Source organism: Anoplopoma fimbria, chromosome 10 (assembly GCF_027596085.1).
Source record: "Anoplopoma fimbria isolate UVic2021 breed Golden Eagle Sablefish chromosome 10, Afim_UVic_2022, whole genome shotgun sequence".
Lineage (NCBI taxonomy): Eukaryota > Metazoa > Chordata > Actinopteri > Perciformes > Anoplopomatidae > Anoplopoma > Anoplopoma fimbria.
This window is the reverse complement of record NC_072458.1, coordinates 7231761-7253244: the sequence shown is the minus strand read 5'-3', so window position 1 is coordinate 7253244 and position 21484 is coordinate 7231761.

Below are 21484 nucleotides of genomic sequence, written 5' to 3'. Positions count from 1 at the left end.
CACACACATGTAATTATTCAGGAGGAGTGGATTCATGTGTTGAAGTGTTGCATAGGGTTATTTAGTCATTTATTACGCTTTGTAATTAGTTTGAGCTGTATAGTTATTTATGTGGCTTTTTGTAATTAAGTCAGATCTACAGCAGTGTCCCCACGGGGACAATGAATTACATCAGACTTAAAATTAAGAATCAGAGGTTGTTACATGGAGAAAAAAACCACATGTCTTATTCCGATGGGTACACTCTTAATTATGGGAGGGCTTTGATTTGTATATTACAAGCATGAATACAGGGAGATGCTAAATCTCACATGTAATTGGCATGTATTGCTAGTTTCATTACAGATCATATAGTACAGATTATAGAGCCATAGGTTGGTTGTTTAGGCATACTTAAAATGTAAAACACAAAATAAAAAAAGTACTACATATGCGTCAATATACAATTTGCTCAATTATTTTTGTTTTCATTTATGTTGTCATTTAACCAAAAGTATCCTGCACACAACAGTTAACTAAATCCTAAAACTTACTAGAGTAAGCAGGACACAAAACTTAGTCTAAAATGGGCTTTGATGAATCAGACAAAAAATAATAATAATTAGGCTTACTATAGACGCCAAGTTTTGAACATTTTAAATTTGTACTCTTCACTTATTTACTTAAACTACTACTTTGAACTTTGCTTGCTAGCTGAGATTTACTCACATCATCTGTTTCCACGGTCCAAACAAAGGGGTGTAGTCATTCAGTAAACATACTACTGGCTCAACTTTGTATTATTTGTCCAGGATTAACCACCGTTAATACACCAACTTTCTTTGGCTCACTAATGTTAATATATCTGGAAAGATTTTTCATCTTTGTGAGTTGGTGACTCACATGAAATAACAAGCCCTTCTTTTTTAAAATAAAATCAGCTCTGTCTTGTTAGCTTCCCCCTCATCTTTTCTGGCAGTCATAATATAGAAGAGCCTTTGTGTGATGGAATAAACTTCCAAAACATACGAGGCAAACACCCTTGAATGCCTCACAAACATCTCAGAAGGAAAAAAAAGATGAAATAATCCACGGAAAAGCACCCTCCTCTCTAACCTAAGCAATTGCCCTCACATATTGCAGTTTCAAGGTAGTGTTTTTCTCCCTCAACCCCTCGTTAGAGGCTAATTTATATGAGTTTTTCAAAGTTTGGAGGTGACATGTCTGCCTGGGAGATTTCAACCCATAACCCACGCACTTCACTGGAAACTAGAAGTTTCTTTTTTCCCCTGCAGAACCTTTTATGCATCAGAACTTGAATAAAACCCTTAAAAATGAGATCCACAGAAAAAAAAGATGGATATATTGCAGTTTTCATGAGCACAAATAGGTGGTAGGGACTTGTTTAGAACATGAGTACCATAAATGTGTGTGTATATGTCTGTCCTGATGTGCTGACGTCATCCCATTAAGGAGACTCAGCAGTAAGGACAACACACAAAACACAAAACACACTTTCTCTAACACACAACACACGCACACACCAGCAGCCAGCCGCACAGACCCGGTGATAATGCACAGTGGGCATTTATCTTTACAGTGAATTATGGTACACTGCGGTCTCATTGACTCTGTGCACAAATGTGTGTGTGTCTCCAATGCACAAGTGTTGAATTATGGCCCACACTCTGCGGTGTGTATGTGCGTGTCCGCGTGTGTGCCGAATTGAATTATGGCGTTGCGCTATCTCATTGACTTCAACTGAGTCCCATTCATCACAACTTAACCATGGAAATAGACTTTATGGACAAAATGCTGTTTTAGCTGTGTGTGTGTTGTGTGTGTGTGTGTGTGTGTGTGTGTGTGTGTGTGTGTGTGTGTGTGTGTGTGTGTGTGTGTGTGTGTGTGTGTGTGTGTGTGTGTGTGTGTGTGTGTGTGTGTGTGTGTGTGTGTGTGTGTGTGTGTGTGTGTGTGTGTGAGCCTGTGTGCATAAACAAGTCTTTGTGTGTGTGGCAATGGAAATACGCCTAATGAACATTACCTCATGGGCGTGTGTCACAGAGAGAGAAGGTATCAGTGTGTGCAGAGGAAGTGTATGTGTGCGAGATAAAAATGTCATTGCTGTTTTGACTTTTTCTCTGATTCATTCTACCTGCATCAAGGAATGATTTTTCCAGCAGTGATGCCTTTACAGGTCCGAAACCTGAAAGTGAACGCACACACACACACACACACGCACATAAACCACAAAATCAGTAAGTTCACATCATTCAGAGAACACACAAAAGAAGGATTAATGAGGCTGTAACCAAAAATATGTGTAGGTGCGCCTGCACCCCTACACAATCATACAGTATGTACAATCCATTCTCACTGACCTTTTCCTATAATAGTATAGTTGCTATTTCTGTGTGTGTGTGTGTGTGTGTGTGTGTGTGTGTGTGTGTGTGTGTGTGTGTGTGTGTGTGTGTGTGTGTGTGTGTGTGTGTGTGTGTGTGTGTGTGTGTGTGTGTGTGTGTGTGTGTGTATAAAGGTCAAAAGTAAAAGTCCGTGTGAGGCTTACAGACAGGCAGGCAGCAGAATTCATGTTTCCTGCGATATAACAAGCTTACAATTCTAAACTCTTCCAGGCCGGAGCAGAACGTTTAGTGTCCCGCAAAGAACTAACTTAACAGGAGCAATAATTTCTGCACCCCTTAAATAATATGCTCATGTGTGTTATGAGAGATGACAGGGCGTAGCACGAGGAGGGGATAACTCAAGAAACCGGCATCTTTTTCATTCTAAGTGTATTTTCCGTGGTGCAGGGACATGTCAGCTGATGTTTACCACGGTTACCTCTTTCTTCTCTTTAGTGGGTGTGGAAACCCAGCAGTATGGGTTTGAACGACACAAATACTGAGCTTTATTTAGATTTTTCCTCCGCGCACACTTTGTGGTTCTGAGTTTACCTCCGCTGTGACAGCTCAATAACAGCAGTTGTCTCTTAGGTTTACGGTTGGCAGTACAATCACACCTGAATTCTCTCTCCGAGTCCCTGCTACCGCTTTCAAACATCGAGCCGTCTCTCTCATGGAATCATCAAGCAAAGCCTCCTCTCCTCCGTCCGTCTTCTGTGGTATTATATCTTGTAAACTCCCTCATGCCCAGCTGCATGGCTGCCACTGAAGAGTTTTTATTTGTCCTGTTGAAGCTTAAGTGTCGGTCGATGCCCTTACATCTCCATCCAATCTCTTTTTTTCCCCCCCTGTGTTTATCACGGCTGTTAAAACTTTTCATCCCTCTTGTTCAATCTTTGAATCTCTCTTCTGCAGGGCTCAGGATTACTTCTTGGCTGCTAACAGCAGTTTCTCACCAAGTGTGACAGGGGTAAAAAAGGCTGAAGGGTACAGATCACATTATTTCCCAACCATGAAATAAATATCGAAAGTGGTAGAGATACAACTACTTATCCTGCTACTTTAGCATAAATACAGCCTAAAGGTAAATAACAGCAATAGGGACATGATTGGTTATCCCATTACTTTGACAGCAGGTGTTGCGATGTGATGTTGTGTTCAGTCTAAGATAGCCGATAAAACTAAAGCTTTAAAAAGCGGAACACTGTGGGATGATATACACTTATTGAAAAGGTTAATAAGGTAATTATCATACCCAATGGTAAACCACCGTAATGATGTAATTGCGCCTGCTTGGAGAGCTCTATAAAGTTTAAACATTGATGTCGCTTTTGCTGTGTGGTACCCTCGAGAACTCTAACTCACTGTTGAGTAAGAAGAGGAAAACAACAAAACACATGTATGCTCTTCAATGATAAAATTAAACTGTCGTTAAAGTATTGACATGTATCACAAACGTCTTTACTGCTTTTGTCGACTTCAAAAGCAGTCGTGTGTATTTGTCTTCAGTGTTAGAGATTCATGGCAACTTCTGCATGGATTAAAAGTGTGTATGTACACATTAAATTGTGCCACAGAAGAGATGGTGCACAGCTTGCTGAGTTCTTGAGTTACAGGAAGTCAAAGGCAAGAATTGTCGTGGCCTTTCTTGATATCACAGTCTATACTATTGATTTTCCAAATTTATAAAGAAATAGTCTGCAATCCTCAAATTGAAGAGATTACAAAAACAAAAACATCATTGGCAACTGATGGGTTTTTTTGTCGAGTGACATATGTCAAGAAAATGATACTGACTTCCAGTAATAGTTTATTTTTTTCCCGAACCCCACATAAATCATCATGGCCTGTGGATGAGCTTGACATACTTGCCACAAATACTGCATTTTGTGTTCAAAATCATTTAGCCAAAGTGCACTTCACCATAAATGTTGGAATTAATATGTTAACATTTTCATCATTGTCTTGTTATTTTTAGTTCATGTCATGCACTTTGAAATGCATCTAAAAAATGTAACGTTTTGATGCCCAATGGTGCTTTTTGATGACATAATGCATTCTTTGGCTCAAAATGTACAATTTGCAGCATGTGACACTCTGCAACCCAAGACAGTGAACACACATACTGTACATTGAAAAAAATAGGATGAACACACACACACACAAACACAAACACACACAAATATAATCACAAATGGCAGAGAATGCTCCTCTGGCCATGTACTCCAAAATATGCTGAGCCAATGAACTAAGCCAACCGCTATTTATAATTATAGATTTACTGGTGTGTGTGTGTGTGTGTGTGTGTGTGTGTGTGTGTGTGTGTGTGTGTGTGTGCGTGTGTGTTGGGACCCTGACTATTGTCTGGCTTTTTCTTTTGACTTCTCCTGACCTCAATTTACCTGCTGCCAGCCTCCAAATGCAGCACAACCTCACACACACACACACACACACACACACACACACACACACACACACACACACACACACACACACACACACACACACACACACACACACACACACACACACACACACACACACAACACACACACACACACAAACACAAACACACACACACACACACACACTGAGACACAGATACACACTTTTTTCCTTGCTTCCTTTGCCAATGTGTGCACACGTACACATCCTCTGTCTCAGTCTCTCTCACTTACTCACTCACTCACACCCACACACATAATTCTCCATATATATTTAATACAATGCTATACAAGAGCTGTCCTAAAGTCTACAGACAACCAGAGAACATGGAGTGTGTGTGTCTGTCAAAAGTTTCTGCGTGTGTGTGCTGTTAGAGTTACTTCGATTACTATATGACTGACTTTCTGCACAATGTTACACACTGTACTGTGCTGCATTTATCTCTGACTCTCTCTCCATGTCTCCCTGCATGTCTCTCTGTCTCGTTCTCCGCAGGCTGTCAGGTCGCATATGCCTACTGATGGCACTGATCTGTGTGTGTGTTTGTGTCTGTGTATGCCTGAGTGTGTTTGTGTGTGTCTGTGGGCGCTGCGACCTCTAATGCCAGCTTAAAGTGGGTCCTCTGTTTAGGGTGGTGATGGCCCGATTTGTCTTCCACTTGTCAACTTCAGCCTCCCTAGAGACATCGAGCGAGAGAGGGGGAGAGAGGGAGAGGAGGAATAACAGTTTGAGACTAAAAACAGTTGATGTGTTTGAAAAAGTGAAAGTTAGGCTGCTGAATCAAATTTTTTCTGTTTGCAAATTCAAGATGTTAACAGATATCCAGTTTATTTACTTGAGCTGTCAGCATTTTGTAGAGTCTGGCATAAAAGCATCAGAGAGGTGGGATATCTGTACTGTAATATTATACACTAAAATCAAGCTGAATTACTTTGGTTGTCAGTGAAAGATGATTGGGAGCAATTGTTGGAAAGAAACCGCAAATGGCGGCGCAGATGTAAGATAGTGACAGATGACAGCACGGCAAATCTTCAGGTTAGTATCTGGGAGCCATTAGTGATCACTGCTCATACAAGAGTGTCTATTGATCATTATAGAAACATTACATGCAATTATCTAAATATGTATTTGTTAGCATATTCTAAAAAAATCACTCTAATCAAACTAATTGTGTGATTTTGTACAATACTGTCATTGACTGGAGATCAGTAAGATTAATATTTATTTTTTGAATTTATTAATGTTCATATCAGACCTTTTCAGATATTTTTTTAAGTCATGGAGATTAGTTTACATGTTTACCTTTAAGTCTTACAATGTAACACATTATACTATTCTACTGTGATTGAAGGTTTTTACTATTCACTATCTCAATAAATATTAGTGTTATTGAGGCATCAATTCATCTAATTTCATACTAACATGTAGGCCTGACCGACATGAAAGAGCAGTTAATATTGACTGTATCCATTGTTGTCTTGGTCATACTATAGATTGAGTTATTGCTTGTGTAAAGTGAATAATACAGAAGATAAGGAACTTGCATTATTGCTAAAATTATTTCCCCATGAAGTTTGGCCCTACTTTATAGGATGCAAGACATAATTTCTCATTTATCATGTCTTTTGTTTCTCCTCAGGCTGCCATTAAATTCCATTAAGTCTGAGATGCTATTAAGATCAAATAGCAGACTTTTGAAATCCTGAATTTCGAAACACTACAAATACAATTCATTGCAAGGTTTTACAAAATAATATTAGTTTTTTTTTTTTAATAGGTCTAGGATCACAGGAGCGGTCTTGAGGAACACCAAGTAGGCAACTATTACTCAAAGTGTAACGGTTCAAACTGTCTAGTATAAAGTAATAGCAGAGACCGTCCATATATCACCCTGGTACCAAACTGCTTCTGCTGCCAAGTTGTGTCACCATCTGGTACCAAACGCCAGGGGAGTGTATTCTTTGTGTCACTTCTACCCAGTCTATGAAGCCTGCTGTTGTTTAGTATCCGCATGCGGCATGTGTGTGTCTTTGTGTGTGTGGTTGGTGACAGTGTTTCTATTGTTTAGGTGTTAACAACTCATGGTGGGCTACTTGTTTCACTCACTGTGCATGCTTGTGTCTCTCTGCGTGTTTCTACCTGATTCACGTCTACATCCTTATGTGTGTGTGTGTGTGTGTGTGTGTGTGTGTGTGTGTGTGTGTGTGTGTGTGTGTGTGTGTGTGTGTGTGTGTGTGTGTGTGTGTGTGTGTGTGTGTGTGTGTGTGTGTGTGTGTGTGTTGTGTTTGTGTGTGTGTGTGTGTTCCTGCCAAGTCGAGAGGTCCCTGCACATTGACACTCGGTCTGACAGGCCTGCTGACACTCTAGCATTTAGCCGTGCGTGTGTGTGTGTGTGTGTGTGTGTGTGTGTGTGTGTGTGTGTGTGTGTGTGTGTGTGTGTGTGTGTGTGTGTGTGTGTGTGTGTGTGTGTGTGTGTGTGTGTGTGTGTGTGTGTGTGTGTGTGTGTGTGTGTGTGTGTGGTATGAGTGACAAGGTGCGACACACTAGCATTTGTCTTGTAAATGCCAGAACAGAGAACTGACACCAAAGGGCAGAGAGTCAGTGAGAGGAACAGAGAGAGAGAGAGAGAGAGAGAGCGAGAGAGAAACGGAGCCACGGAGACGAAGTTCAATGTAGGTAGAGAGAGAGAGGGAGGAAATGGGGTTTGCCATGATCTAAAATTGAATTGGTAGCTCGCCAGCGTTTTTATTTCATTTTATTGTTTTAAACAGAGACACCTGCACACTGCTAATCTCTATTTAAACTGTGACAGCCTCACACCTGCCAAGGTGCTTGTCTTGCTACGGCACTTTTCCTTTTGGATGTCACAAATCCTTTTTCACGTCACCTTGCAACAAAAATCCATCTTAACAAGTGTGTTATTCAGTCATACAGTAGAAGTCTTACTTTGTAACACAGATAAAAAGAAATCCAAAACAAATATTTGTAAAGTTTCTTAAATTATTGCTGGTCCAGCCTGACGTTGTTGCTCTCAGCAGCCAAGGAGCTGTCCGAGGTGCTCGTCTGCACCTGTGGTAACTTTCCAGCCTATGACTGCTGAATATAAACATTGTTTTCACCTGCTTGCTAACCTGTCGGTTTCTCCTGGTTGGTAAGGCTTGGGTGCTGTGCATCTCTTTATGCTTGGATCAAATTCCATGATATTATTATGTAACATCAAATCACCGTGGCTGATTCGGCCTCTACACAGGTTGAAGTCGGGTGGAGTTAAAATTGGAAATTATGTGATGTCACCTAATCCTATAAACTACTACAAAATATGTACGTTGTCTGAGGTGCAACAGATGCAACCTAACCAGCATAAGCTGTAGGGAGACACTGTGAACACAACTACAAGGTCCTGATCTGGACGTATCATTCAAAATAATTAACACTTTTTTTTTTCCAAACTGTTCTTCACAGTGCTAATATGTGATGACCCCCATTAACTCAGTGATTTGAGTGCTACGTGCATAGATTTTTTTAGATTAAACCTTGTATTAAAATGTAATAAAGTCATGTAGGGTCAGGGTCAAATGAGAGCACACATTTAACAGCTGCTATCACAGATGGGCTTAAATACTGTATATGGTGCAGACGGCTAATGTAGCCTAGCTCATTATTGTTTAATAGCTTGATCCACTGGTTCAAGAACACCACATAAATATAAAATGCACAGTGCTTCTGGTCGACCATTTGCGTATGAGCTCTCTTGATGCGCAACAGTGGTGCCACATGGTTTTATGTTGTCAAAATGAGCTTTCAGCAACCTGCATGTGTTCAAAAGCAATCAAGATATTCCAGGTTCTACTCAGGTACCTGGGATTGTATGGCTCAGGGGAATTGTAAAAATGATATGCTGCTGTTGTTTGTATGAATCTGTAGTCAGGCACTGGGGTATTACATGTTCTGCTAACTTTACTATAGGTTGAATTGATTCCTTTTCACTGAAATGCAGCAGTGTCAAAACCTGGAGAATAATCAAAACATATTGATCGAAAACTGAAAAAGTACATCACACTGTAGCGTTTGAGAATCATCACTGCATGTGAAGTTAGGCGGATCCCTCCAAACTTTTACTCACTCTTTGAAATCTAAACAACTTCAAGAGCCCTTTGAACCTTTCTGTTTCTGCTCTGTCAATAATGCATGTTGGTGTTGAACTGACTCGACCAGTGCAGAAGTCATTTAAGGGAGAGCCTCTAAGATCTCGGCCTCAGCGTTGTGATGAATAAATGTAGTCACTCTGCCTGGCACCGACTCATTAAAACATATTAATTCTCCTGTCGTGCGGGGACCCAAACTGTGTAAATGCAGTCTCTCACCCTGGGACACAGTCTCGTTAAAATATAATAGCACTTGTGTCATGTAGGGACACAGCAGACACTTCCCATGACCCGCGTTGAGATCGGATTATAAGAAAGAAATGTTTCTACCTGTGATGAAAATGTGTTTGAGTTCTACAAGGAACACATCTGATACTGGTTGTAATATGCTTTTTTTTTTTTGACTTTTTGAAAGCTGAATAATAGGAGCAAAATGTCTAACATTTTGATATGAAATGTGCATTGACAGAATACTTGAAGATTTTTGAGACTACTACTTTTTGAAGAATGAAAAGGATACAATGGATCATGAGTCACAATTGAGATTCATTTTAGTTTGTGTCTGTCTGTAGTTCTTTAAGGTTGTGGTCTAATATCTTTCTCTCATTCTTCTTCTTGAAAGTTTAAAATGTGTAGGACACCTATTGGCGTAAATCTCCCTTTTAAGCTCATGCGTAAATAATTCCCAACATAATTTCTGACTCTTGTATTTTCATCAATTTGAAAGATATATATATTTTAACTGTTAATTTTAACCTAAACTGGATACCTAAAAGGTCTATTTATCTTCTAAGCTATATTTCAATTTGTTCTTATGGTTCATTCCTCTTCCCTTTTCTCCTCTCCTCTCCTCTCCTCTCCTCTCCTCTCCTCTCCTCTCCTCTCCTCTCTCACACTCACACCTCTCCTCTCCTCTCCTCTCCTCACACACACACACACACACACACACACACACACACACGAACACTTTTGGGGACATACCATTGATTTACATTCTTTACCATAACCATAACTTTTACCAGTCTAATCCTAACCAATAACCTTAATCTAACCAAACCTAAACCTAAACCTAAACCCAACCTTAAATCAAGTCTTCACCCTTAAATGTATCAATTTACATTATTGGGACATGCAATTGTCCCTGTGTGACTGTGTAATCAGATTGATGTCCCACACACTCACACACACAGCTTAATATTTGTATGTCATCAAAAAAGCCTACTCCCTCCCTCTTTTCTGTGTGTGTGTGTGTGCGCGCATGTGTTTGTGCATGTGTGCAGGCTGCTGTTTTTCATCCCATTGTTAGTGTATGTGTATGTGTGTGTTTGTGTGTGAGTGTGAATGTCATTGTTTTAGGGAAACATGGGACCAAAATGACAAATGTTTTTTAAAACTCACAGTGACACACAATAGAAATGTGTTGTGTTTTTTTATGTGTCTGGAGAGCAAAGCTGAGAAGAATAGTGTACTGTACAATTTGTGTGTTGTACAGTCACAATATTGTATGTTGCTTCCCTAAAGGGTCATACTTAATCCCCACAGCCTATAGATGTGTCTTCAGTTATCTGAAGCCCAGGAACCTGCAATATACCGACAACCAATTTGAGGAACTTTGGAATAAACTTTTTTCTACTTTTCATAATCTTAATATCTAGCTCTGAAATGTCAGATGTACGCAAAAAGCCGATTGGGTAATTATTCTCACTCTGGGAAGCATTTTAACAATGACCTCAACATTAAATAATTATATTTTATAAGTGAGGAGATCCTTGTTCCTCCTATTTTCTTTCATTGTATTTCTAGATCCACAGTGCAAATGTGGATTAAAATAGATTTTTCAGATAATTACAGCCTTAGTCATTGAGAGAGCTAAGAACTTTTCAGTTTTCTACTTAATTATGCTACATTTTCAAAGAAGTGATTTACACCATGACATTATGTCCATGCAAATTAAAACAATTTTTAAAGTTTACAGCATGAAAGGTCCTACTTTGGTGAGGACTGGACATAATTAGTTTCCAATTATGGAAAATGAAAAGAAAGAAATAATAGTATAAACCACTTAAAAATAATTAAAGGCAGCAATAACATGAGTCCTTGTTTCCATAAGTTAGTGTAAATCTGAGTTAATGAACATACTAATAGTTTGGTTCAAAGTAAAGAATCATTGAGGTAAGAGTTCAGTCCAGTCTCTAATTGAATGATGATTCATAACAGCTGTGATGACCCTTGCAGCAATGCATCATGGGAAAAAGTCACTCCACTTTCTAAGTTTCCTGCTGTCAATGTATGATGTGATTTCTCTAGTGTGTGTGTGTGTGTGTGTGTATCAATGTTTATGTTGTGTAATTGTGTATGTGTATGTGTGCGTCTGTAAAAAGCAAGTCACTGCAATACGTCAATTTGTGACAAATGTTTCATACACTTGAATCCCTCAAACCTCAGTTTTCATAAGAGGCCCGAGAGCCACAAGCATACACACAAAAATACACAAGAAGAAGAAGAAGAAGACAAAGAGAGGAAGAATCCTTATCTTCAAACATTGTGGCTCCCACTCCTCAGAGATTCTTGTGGCGCCTGTGTGTGTATGTGTGTGTGTGTAAGTGCGTGAGGTTGTGCGTGTAATTTCCATGTCAGACAATGAAGTCTTGTCTTGATGTGTATCATCATGATTGTGTCTCTTTGTTTGTGTGTGTGTGTGTGTGTGTGTGTGTGTGTGTGTGTGTGTGTGTGTGTGTGTGTGTGTGTGTGTGTGTGTGTGTGTGTGTGTGTGTGTGTGTGTGTGTGTGTGTGTCTGTTTGTGTGCTTGTTTTCTGATGTGGTTTTGTTCAACAGAAAAACAAGCCTTTGAGTTTTACAGAGAAAATCCTCAAATCCCCAAATGGATTGATAATTATAAACAGGACAAGACTGAGCGACAGCGTGTGGTGTGTGTGTGTGTGTGTGTGTGTGTGTGTGTGTGTGTGTGTGTGTGTGTGTGTGTGTGTGTGTGTGTGTGTGTGTGTGTGTGTGTGTGTGTGTGTGTGTGTGTGTGTGTGTGTGTGTGTGTGTGTGTGTGTGTGTGTGTGTGTGTGTGGGGCTGTAGCCGAACATGTTTTATGAGTTTCTGAGGAATAATATTACAAATTCCTGCTACAGCTCAAAAAGACCGAGACAGAGATACAGAGACAGTCTGAGATTTACATCATGGGATGCTCAGAAACAATAGAAACAACCAGAGAGCTGGACAGAGAAGCACCAAGATGGGCGACACAGGGACTCAAAGATATTTTCATAGTAAGAAAGTGAAAAGTATGAATAATATTAAATAGCTCTTTGCTGCAAGATGCCAAGCCAGGATGGTTTCATTTAGTGCCAATACAAAGTTTCTCAGCAGTACCAAAAGCTCCCGCCTTGGCAATAAAGGAGATTCTTAAGCGGCTTCAATGTTAATATGAGCCAAAAATCTATTAATTGTCATTGTAAAGAGCCCTTTTTTGTGTCTGCATAATCTGTTTCCTTTGTCAATTTTCTATAATGTTTTGATTTAAATGTGCAAAACTGCAGCACATTCTAAACAGCTTAGGAAATATTGTTGATTTTTGACAGTCATGCCAAGAAAGCATCTTTGATGTGAAAATTAAGACATGGCCAGAGAGAGAGAGCGGGAGCAGAAAAAGAAGAGAAGAGGGAGGGAGGAAGAAGAGGAGGACGAGCGAGAGAGAAAGAGAGAGGGAGAAGATGAGAAGAGGTTGTTTAAAAGAGAGGGTTTGATGAATGAGCGGAGTTTTGGGCCAGTGGCAGTACAACTAAGCCAGGAAATTATAGACTTCTAAACAACTTCACACACACAAAGAGAGGGAAAGAGAGAGAGAGAGACCTTGAATTCAGCAGAATACAATATCGCAGAGGAGAACACAAAAGAATATAATGGAATATAGAAGAACAGGTCGAATAAAATAGAGCACTGTACAATAGAATAGAAGTTGAAGAAAAACTGAATGTGGAAATAAACAAGCCTACACAGCCCTTTGTGTGGCAAAGAGGTGCTTTGAGCTAAATGCTAACATCAGTATGCTAACATGCTTCAGTGAAAATGCTAACATGCCGATGCTAAGAAGCTGCAATGCTAACAATGATCACCATCTGAGTTTAAGGTGTTTTATCATGCTATCGTTTGCTAATTATCAGTGAACTCAACATTCAGCTGAGGCTGATGGGAATGTCATTAGCTTTGTGGGTATTTAATCATAAATGATTGGACAATTTGAAAGTTTGCCCTGCTGATAAAATGTTAAGGGATCAACAAAGTATAGAAACATCAATTTTCTGAACCAAAGGAAACACCAAAGTCAGTAGGATTAATCCTCCAAGGACCATAAATGACCCTATGTCCAACTTTCATGGTAATCGATCTAATAGTTTTCAGATATTTCAGTCTGGACTAAAGTGATGGACTCACCAACATTGTCATCCCTAGAACCAATCTGCTAGCAGGGCTTAAAAGACAAAAAATGCATTACTGCACAATATACACAACACTACGTACATAACTTGCAGTGCTGGTCAAATATTCAATTTCATAGTTTATCTTCAATGGATTCATATCGCGATGAAATCCTATATCGAAATATCATGATACACAATTGGTTAGATCTGAAACTCTGTATTTGTGTGCCTGTATGTTTTCTATAATTTATCTTGAAACTCTACACTACTGCATAAGATAAGATAAAATAAGATAAGATAATCCTTTATTAGTCCCGCAGCGGGGAAATTCGCAGGCTTACAGCAGCATAGAGTAAAGTGCACACAAGAGACATAGTAGAAGAAAGACAAGATAAAAATAAAAAATGAAATAGAAAAAACAAGTATTATAAATAAGCAATAAGAAACAGTAGAAAAACAACAATAACTGAAATATTATATTTACAGACAGAAAAAAGTATTTTAACTATTATTGCACAGTGTAATGTATTGCACAGGTTTTTATTGTCATGTGTCATGTGGTCTGCTGGGAGCAGAGTTGGTTGTGCAACCTGACAGCAGCTGGAAGGAAGGACCTGCGGTACCTCTCCTTCACACACCGGGGGTGAAGCAGCCGGTGGCTGAAGGAGCTGCACAGAGCTGCCAGAGTGTCCCGCTTGGGGTGAGAGGTGTTGTTCATCAGGGATGACAGCTTGGCCATCATCCTCCTGTCTCCCACCACCTCCACCGTATCCAGTGGACACCCCAGCACACTGCTGGCCTTCCTGACAAGCTTGTTCAGTCTCTTCTTGTCGGCTGCTGAGATGCTGCTGCTCCAGCAGACCACTGCATAACAAATGGCTGATGCCACCACAGAGTTGAAAAAGGTCCTCAGGAGTGCTCCCTGCACTCCAAAGGACCTCAGTCTCCTCAGCAGATACAGTCTGCTCTGACCCTTTTTATAAAGTGCATTAGTGTGATTAGTCCAGTCCAGTTTATTGTTCAAGTGAACACCCAGGTACTTATAAGATTGCACAATCTCAATGTCCTGTCCCTGGATGTTCACTGGTTCCGGAGGACAGTGTTTACCCCGGCGGAAGTCCACCACCAGCTCTTTGGTTTTACCAGAGTTGATCTGGAGGCGGTTCCGCCGGCACCATCCTATGAAGTCCTAGTAAACTATACTTTATCTACATTTATAACAGTTTTGGCCATGTGTGGTAATACGGGAAACAAACTTCCAACCATCAAAGATAAATGTGAAATATTTGACTTGTGAGCAGACTGGTAAATATGCCTGAAGAGATGCACCCTTATATATTTAATTTCTCCCCCCCCAAAAAGGTTTTGATGATTAGGTGATTTAGGTGAGATTAAAGAAGTCTATTTCATGTTTTCTTGCTATTTGTGTCATAATTTGACAGCTATTACTGTAACATCTTTTTGGTGGAAGATTTTAATTGTAGAGCTTATAGAGGGATTTTCTGTTTGCAATGTGATGTTCTCTCTCTGCAATGGTCATTTTTGTCATTTTCTGCCTTTCTGCCACTGGGGGCAGCAACGGACCACACACTGACACACACACTCTCTCTCTCTCTCTCTCTCTCTCTCTCTCTCTCTCTCTCTCTCTCTCTCTCTCTCTCTCACACACACATATATGGGCTGGCACACACACAGCCATCCGTCTACTGTGTGAAACATCCTTAAGGCCTCAACATTACTCTTGTTTGGTGTGATAGAGTGCTGGACAGCTCTGTCTCTTCCTCTGTTTCATGCTCTCGTTCTCCTGCCGTCCGTCTCTCTTTTATTCTCTTGTTCGCCGCCTCTCCGTCTCTTAATCTTGCTTTCTCACGTACTCTCACCCTAAATCTCTGCGGTGCCCCTCTCTTACTCACTCCATACCTCTCCATCGGTCTTCACTGCCTTGCCCACTCTCTCTTCTCTTTTTCATTTAATCCTCTTACTGCTCCACACACACACACACACACACACACACACACACACACACACACACACACACACACACACACACACACACACACACACACACACACACATGCACATACACTATAGAAGGTTGTAGTAATCAATCATGACGATTATGATCTGTATCGTCGCAGTAACATCAATGAGGCTTTTGAGGAGCGGTGACATCATCCATCTACAGTATACATCACTGCTAATATGGTCTTCATTTGTTGTTCTTGAAGTGGGGAGAGAGGGAGACAGACAGAGAAAGAGACAAAAGCTCCATTCGGATGGGATTAGTTTCCCGCACGACGTCTGAGATATAATTACTAACAAAGGGCGCAATGCTTTCATGTTCCCATTCAGATGTGATTAAAACCGCTGTGGTTTCCAACCAATATGAACGGAAAACTTGTAAGAGTTAAAGTTTCTGACATGACGTTAAGGTGGAGATCCGTCTGAGGCTTCTTGTGGTGACAGCGACGGTCCATCGATCATATTTTTTGTCTTTTAATGGGCTCCCAGCAGGCAGTGCAACTGGTAGGCTAACATTTTTTTAGGGTACACATTTAATTTGGTTGTATAACTTCTATGATATATAGCAAACTGTCGGATCATTTCTTATAGTTGTGTTTTTCTTCAGACGCCCTCAAAGGCAAGTGAGTGCATTTAAAAGTTTTTGTTTCTGGTGTTTCAGGTGAAAAAAAAAAGTTAATTAAATAAATGTGTGAAAACAAGTGAAATTAGAAAGTTTTCACAGGTGTTTATATTTTATTTTGGTGTGTGGTCGGGTTCATTTTTCAAAGTGTTTGTTGTTGTACTCATTAGAATGCTTTAGTTAATTAGAATATGTGGTAGTGGTGCACTTCAGCCTCCGGTGGCTGTAATGAGTATTACAAAAGCAAACAAACCGAATTTATCCTAATTAAAAATATATATATATGACCTATGTTTTTTTTTTTTTTTTTTTTTTTTACCTGTTCAGATTAAGTAATTAACACAGGGGATAATTTGGGATCACCAGAAATTGTTTTCTTTCATAACTCTCAGGGCTTCTGTAGTTTTGAGAGAATAAATAAAAGATAGAGCTGAATCAGTTGATTAGACGATTGTAGAACATGATAATGCAACTAATTTGCTAATGGAGTAATTGTTAAAGTCTTTTTTGCATACATTGCAAAACATCATCTATTTCCAGCCTCTCAAATAGGAGGTTTTGTTCCTTTTACTCTTATTGTAAATTTCCCCGCTGCGGGACTAATAAAGGATTATCTCTTATCTCTTGTCTGATCATTTTAGGCTTTCCCACAATTATTGGAGAAAATATTCAGCAGATTCATTAATGGCAGCACTAAAAAAATAATAATATTAGCGCCAAAGGTATTAGATAGTGGTCAATGTGTTTTTATTATAAAACATGTTTATTCAATCGTCTGTTATATAACATGGTTGAATAAAAAGGTGTCAGTCCTTTTGGAATTAAATATGTTACCTCTGAGTGCTACAGTAGTTAGTTTGCCCTTTCATTTTTTACAGAGAGGGAGCATGAAAAACACATACATGGGTGTATTAATTGCAGATGCATCCAGTGCTTTTAACCATTTACTAAATATATCTTGAAGAAACTATGGACAACTAAAACAAGGCCAAAAAAAAGTGAAAAAATAAATAAACCTAAGCCCAACTAATTTTAACATTCAGATTTTGTTCTCAGTTTTGGATAATTGCTTTTTAAGAGACACCTGTACCACTTAATGTACCAAGTAATTTTTTTCAAGATGAGCGAAGCCAGTACAAGAGGAGACAAAAACACAGGTAGAGTCTGAAATCAATGAGAGAAGAAGAGACCAAACACAGAGTGAGACAGCGTTAAATGGGAAAGCAGGAGAACGAGAGACAGACAGAAGAGGAGGTGGAGAGAAAGTAAGACGGAAAGACAAAGAAACATTTTTTCTATTAACTTGTGATGGATGCTGCAGCAGTGCAACCTGGGATTGATTTGATGGCTGTCTGTCAATGGGCCAACCAGAGAGAGGAAATAGGTAGCAGTGGAGTGATGATTGATTGCCATGGTAACGGCCGGTGTTAATGACCAGTAAGTGTTTGGGTAGCAGTGCTGCTCTCACCCAGCGTCAGGAAATATAGCTTTTTATCTGCCTGAGCTCACTGCTTGTATCATCGCTGTCTCTTCCTTTGTGACTGCAGAGTTCATTTTCAGGACCATTCATTGGCATTTGGGGAGATATAAAATGTTACGACCATCATTCAGTGTGTCTTAAATTTTTCTGTAAAAGTGTCATCCTTTTTTTTGCGGTCAAGGACTTTAACTTGTTGTAGTTAATGTTTTGCATCTATTTCCTGCTGTTGATACTTTTTAAAAGCATCTTTTTTTATCGTTTATCATATTTGACGCATTTAAATGTATGGTTTGATTAGTTTCCATGCTGCCTTTTGTTCCTTTCACTGTGTAAAACTATATTGAGTTGAAATGCAGAAATCATAAAACAGTCTACTTAAATTCCAGTCTGCACATTTTGTTTTTAGACACTGCCCACTGGACGCCGACCTTGGAAGTAGTTCAGTGGTTTCTGATCGTTGCTCCTCAGGACCCCGGGGCCCTGCTGGTTTTCATTCGAGTCAATGAATCCAGAAATGAGTCACATGTGGGACAGCAGGTGAATGCGGTTAACCAGGTGGTTTGATGGAAACCCAACTGTGCCCTGGACCTGGAGGACCAGGACTGAAGAGCCATGAATTAATTCATAAAAAATGACGTTTGGTTACTTTGATCTATTTCACTCTGACAGGACCTGCAGAGCTGAGCTTGATCCAAAACCTGCTAAGAGAATATCTACTATTTGGCCTCAAGGGAGTATTCAGCCTTTTTCACAACAAAATCCCCCTGCATTATGCATACATCCACAGTGTATGCATTACGGTGTTATAATGTTAAAAGCCCCAGATTACTATTTATACAAAGAAAAAAAATATAAAACATTACCAGTCCTAATAATCTTAAATCTGTGCTTTATTATGGTATTTCGATGCAGGAAGTGGGTTTTGTACTGATTCAAACTCTGGAAAGACCTTTGACCCTTAATAACCATTTCCAGCAAGAGAAGTGGGGTGCTGTTTATATTTTGAGCTAATCAAATGGAACTGCTCACGTCGTACCACACTGTATCCATTTGTTTGTTTGTATTTTGCTGGAAGCCCTGTTGGAGATCTGAGTTACGTCTTGTATAGTGAAAGAGAATTGAAGCCATTTAAACTGGAGACAGAATATTGACAATATGTAAACCGCACAGAGGACAACATCTTTTTACGGGAAAGGAGAGCATTAAAAGACTGAAAATGGATCGACCGCAGCAGGCTCTCTGTTCCTCTTTTTTCTCTTTCCGCATTCTGCAGATTAACTTTTGGTTTCTTATTTGTTTTTGTCTTTGTCTCTCAGGTGTCACTGTAAATCTTTTTATATCTCCATGTCTCTCTTTTATGTCTGATCCTATCTAAGAGTACATCAGGCTCTCTTCTCTTTATTTACAGCATTTATGGTAATGATTATGGATTTTCTGCTCGCGATGAGACTGTTAACTTTTCTGGCTGTTTCAGCAGAAAACAAAACCGCTTGGGTTTTTGGAGTGACATTCTGGATGAAAGTGAGTTGTAAATGGAAGGCTGCATAAACATACTTTACATAACTTAGAATTTTAGAACACATCAAATAACTAGACAATTATTTTTCAGTAAGGTATGAAAAGGCACACATAATGGCGCTGTGAAAAATAGCCGCAGTATTGAAACAACAGGAAATATGAGCAGTGAAAGTGACAATCATGATGAAGTACAAGTGAGATAAATTAATGAATTAATACAAAATGGAACCACTATAGAAAAGAGGAAAAGTTATCATATTTTTCATGAATAGGTAAAACTTATATATAATAATATTATGCATATATTATCATTGAGTTATTACATTATTGTTACACTAAGTTCTCTTTAGTTTCTCTTGAGTTCATCAAGGAGGTCAGAGATCATCAACACAGCAGCAGTGAGGGTTCAATAAGCAGAGAAACAGGTAGAGAATATTTCCCCTGGATTTCACACACAATGAAGCAAATCAAATGTCTCGGAATAAAATAACAGCGTGCTGGTGTGTGTGTGTGTGTGTGTGTGTGTGTGTGTGTGTGTGTGTGTGTGTGTGTGTGTGTGTGTGTGTGTGTGTGTGTGTGTGTGTGTGTGTGTGTGTGTGTGTGTGTGTGTGTGTGTGTGTGTGTGTGTGTGTGTGTGTGTGTGTGTGTGTGTGTGTGTTTAAGAAAGCGAGCTGGCATGCTAACTTGTCTACTGCACTGACCCGCCCATCAAGGAGAGCACTGTGGAAAATCCATCTAGATTTCACACACACACACACACACACCTAATGACGTCACAGACACACACACACACACACTCTCTCCGTGTGCAGAACCGTTTTATTTTTGTTTCTAAATTAGAAGTAAAAGTTACACAGACTAAACTCTCTGAACCAGGAGGGAGGGAGGGAGGGAGGGAAAAAAGAAGGAAGATGAGAAAATGAGACGGAGGGACAAAGATAAAAATGAAACACGTAGACGTAAAGAAAGACAGATGACCGAAGTGGAATAAGACTGAAAGGCCTGGGAGTCTCACTTTGCACACACACACACACACACACACACACACACACACACACACACACACACACACACACACACACACACACACACACACACACACACACACCTAATCAGTCTGTATATGACCACCCCTATCCCTTTTCCCCTCATACATAAATATCAAACTATGTTATGCAGGTACAACTAATCCCCTATGTGAGTGTGTGTGTGTGTGTGTGTGTGTGTGTGTGTGTGGGGGGGGGGAATCTGGCACTGCATGGTAGTCATTTCCCTTCTAGACTCAACATCATACAGATACACACTCACACACACACGGCAAGCGTTGGAATATCATTACGGTAAGAGCTGCAGTGAGCAGGCCCCTGACACAAGCGGCCCTTTGTTCGATTGCAGATGCACACACACACACATGCCGCACGCACACACACACACACACACACACACACACACACACACACACACACACACACACACACACACACAGCAGACCCAGACGCAGGCCTTCCATATCGCCAATATAATTACAGCTATTACATCTGACTCAAATATAACTTTACATCTCGGTCTCTCTCTCTCCCTCTCTTTCTCTGTCTGCGTCTCACTCCATCTCCCCCTTTTCCCTCTCTCCCTCTGTCTCTCTCTCTTACTGTTGAGTACCCATGTTGGAGCCATGTATAACCGTTTTGTGTGTGTGTGTGTGTGTGTGTGTGTGTGAGTGTGTGTGGTGTGGCATAATGCTATATAAACATTACCTCAACTAACGAGCGGTAACTGGTCTGGCCCAATGTGTGTGTGTGTGTGTGTGTGTGTGTGTGTGTGTGTGTGTGTGTGTGTGTGTGTGTGTGTGTGTGTGTGTGTGTGTGTGTGTGTGTGTGTGTGTGTGTGTGTGTGTGTGTGTGTGTGTGTGTGTGTGTGTGCGTGGTTTAACTTAATGACCTGTACAGTCAGTTTTTTGTTCGGAGTGCTTTTACTGTGAAACGAGGGAAAAAATCTCTCTATTTCTCCTCAGTCATACATTGAACGAGGGACGGTGAATGGATGAAAGAAGGGAGCATGGATGGACATTTCCTTTTTATTTCCTACTGTTGAAGTCCATGTCTTTGTCTTTATCTTTGCATTGGAGCTGAAATAGTTGATTAGTCGATCAACAGAAAAAATGACCTGCTACATTTTTTGTAATTCTTTAAGTAAAAACTGCTCAAAAGTGACCACCTGCTGCTTTTGTCTGTTTTATCTCTTTATAAATTAAATACTTGATCATCATTGGACTCTCAGTTGGATTAAACAAGTTATTTGAACACGTCAACTCGACTTCTGAGAAACAGTTTTTTTGTTTTTACTATTTTTGACATTTTATTCATTAAACAATTAATCCATTAACCCCTCTATTGTGTATTGATTTGTGTCTGTTTGCATGTTTCACCGTTATAGGAAGCTCTTTAAG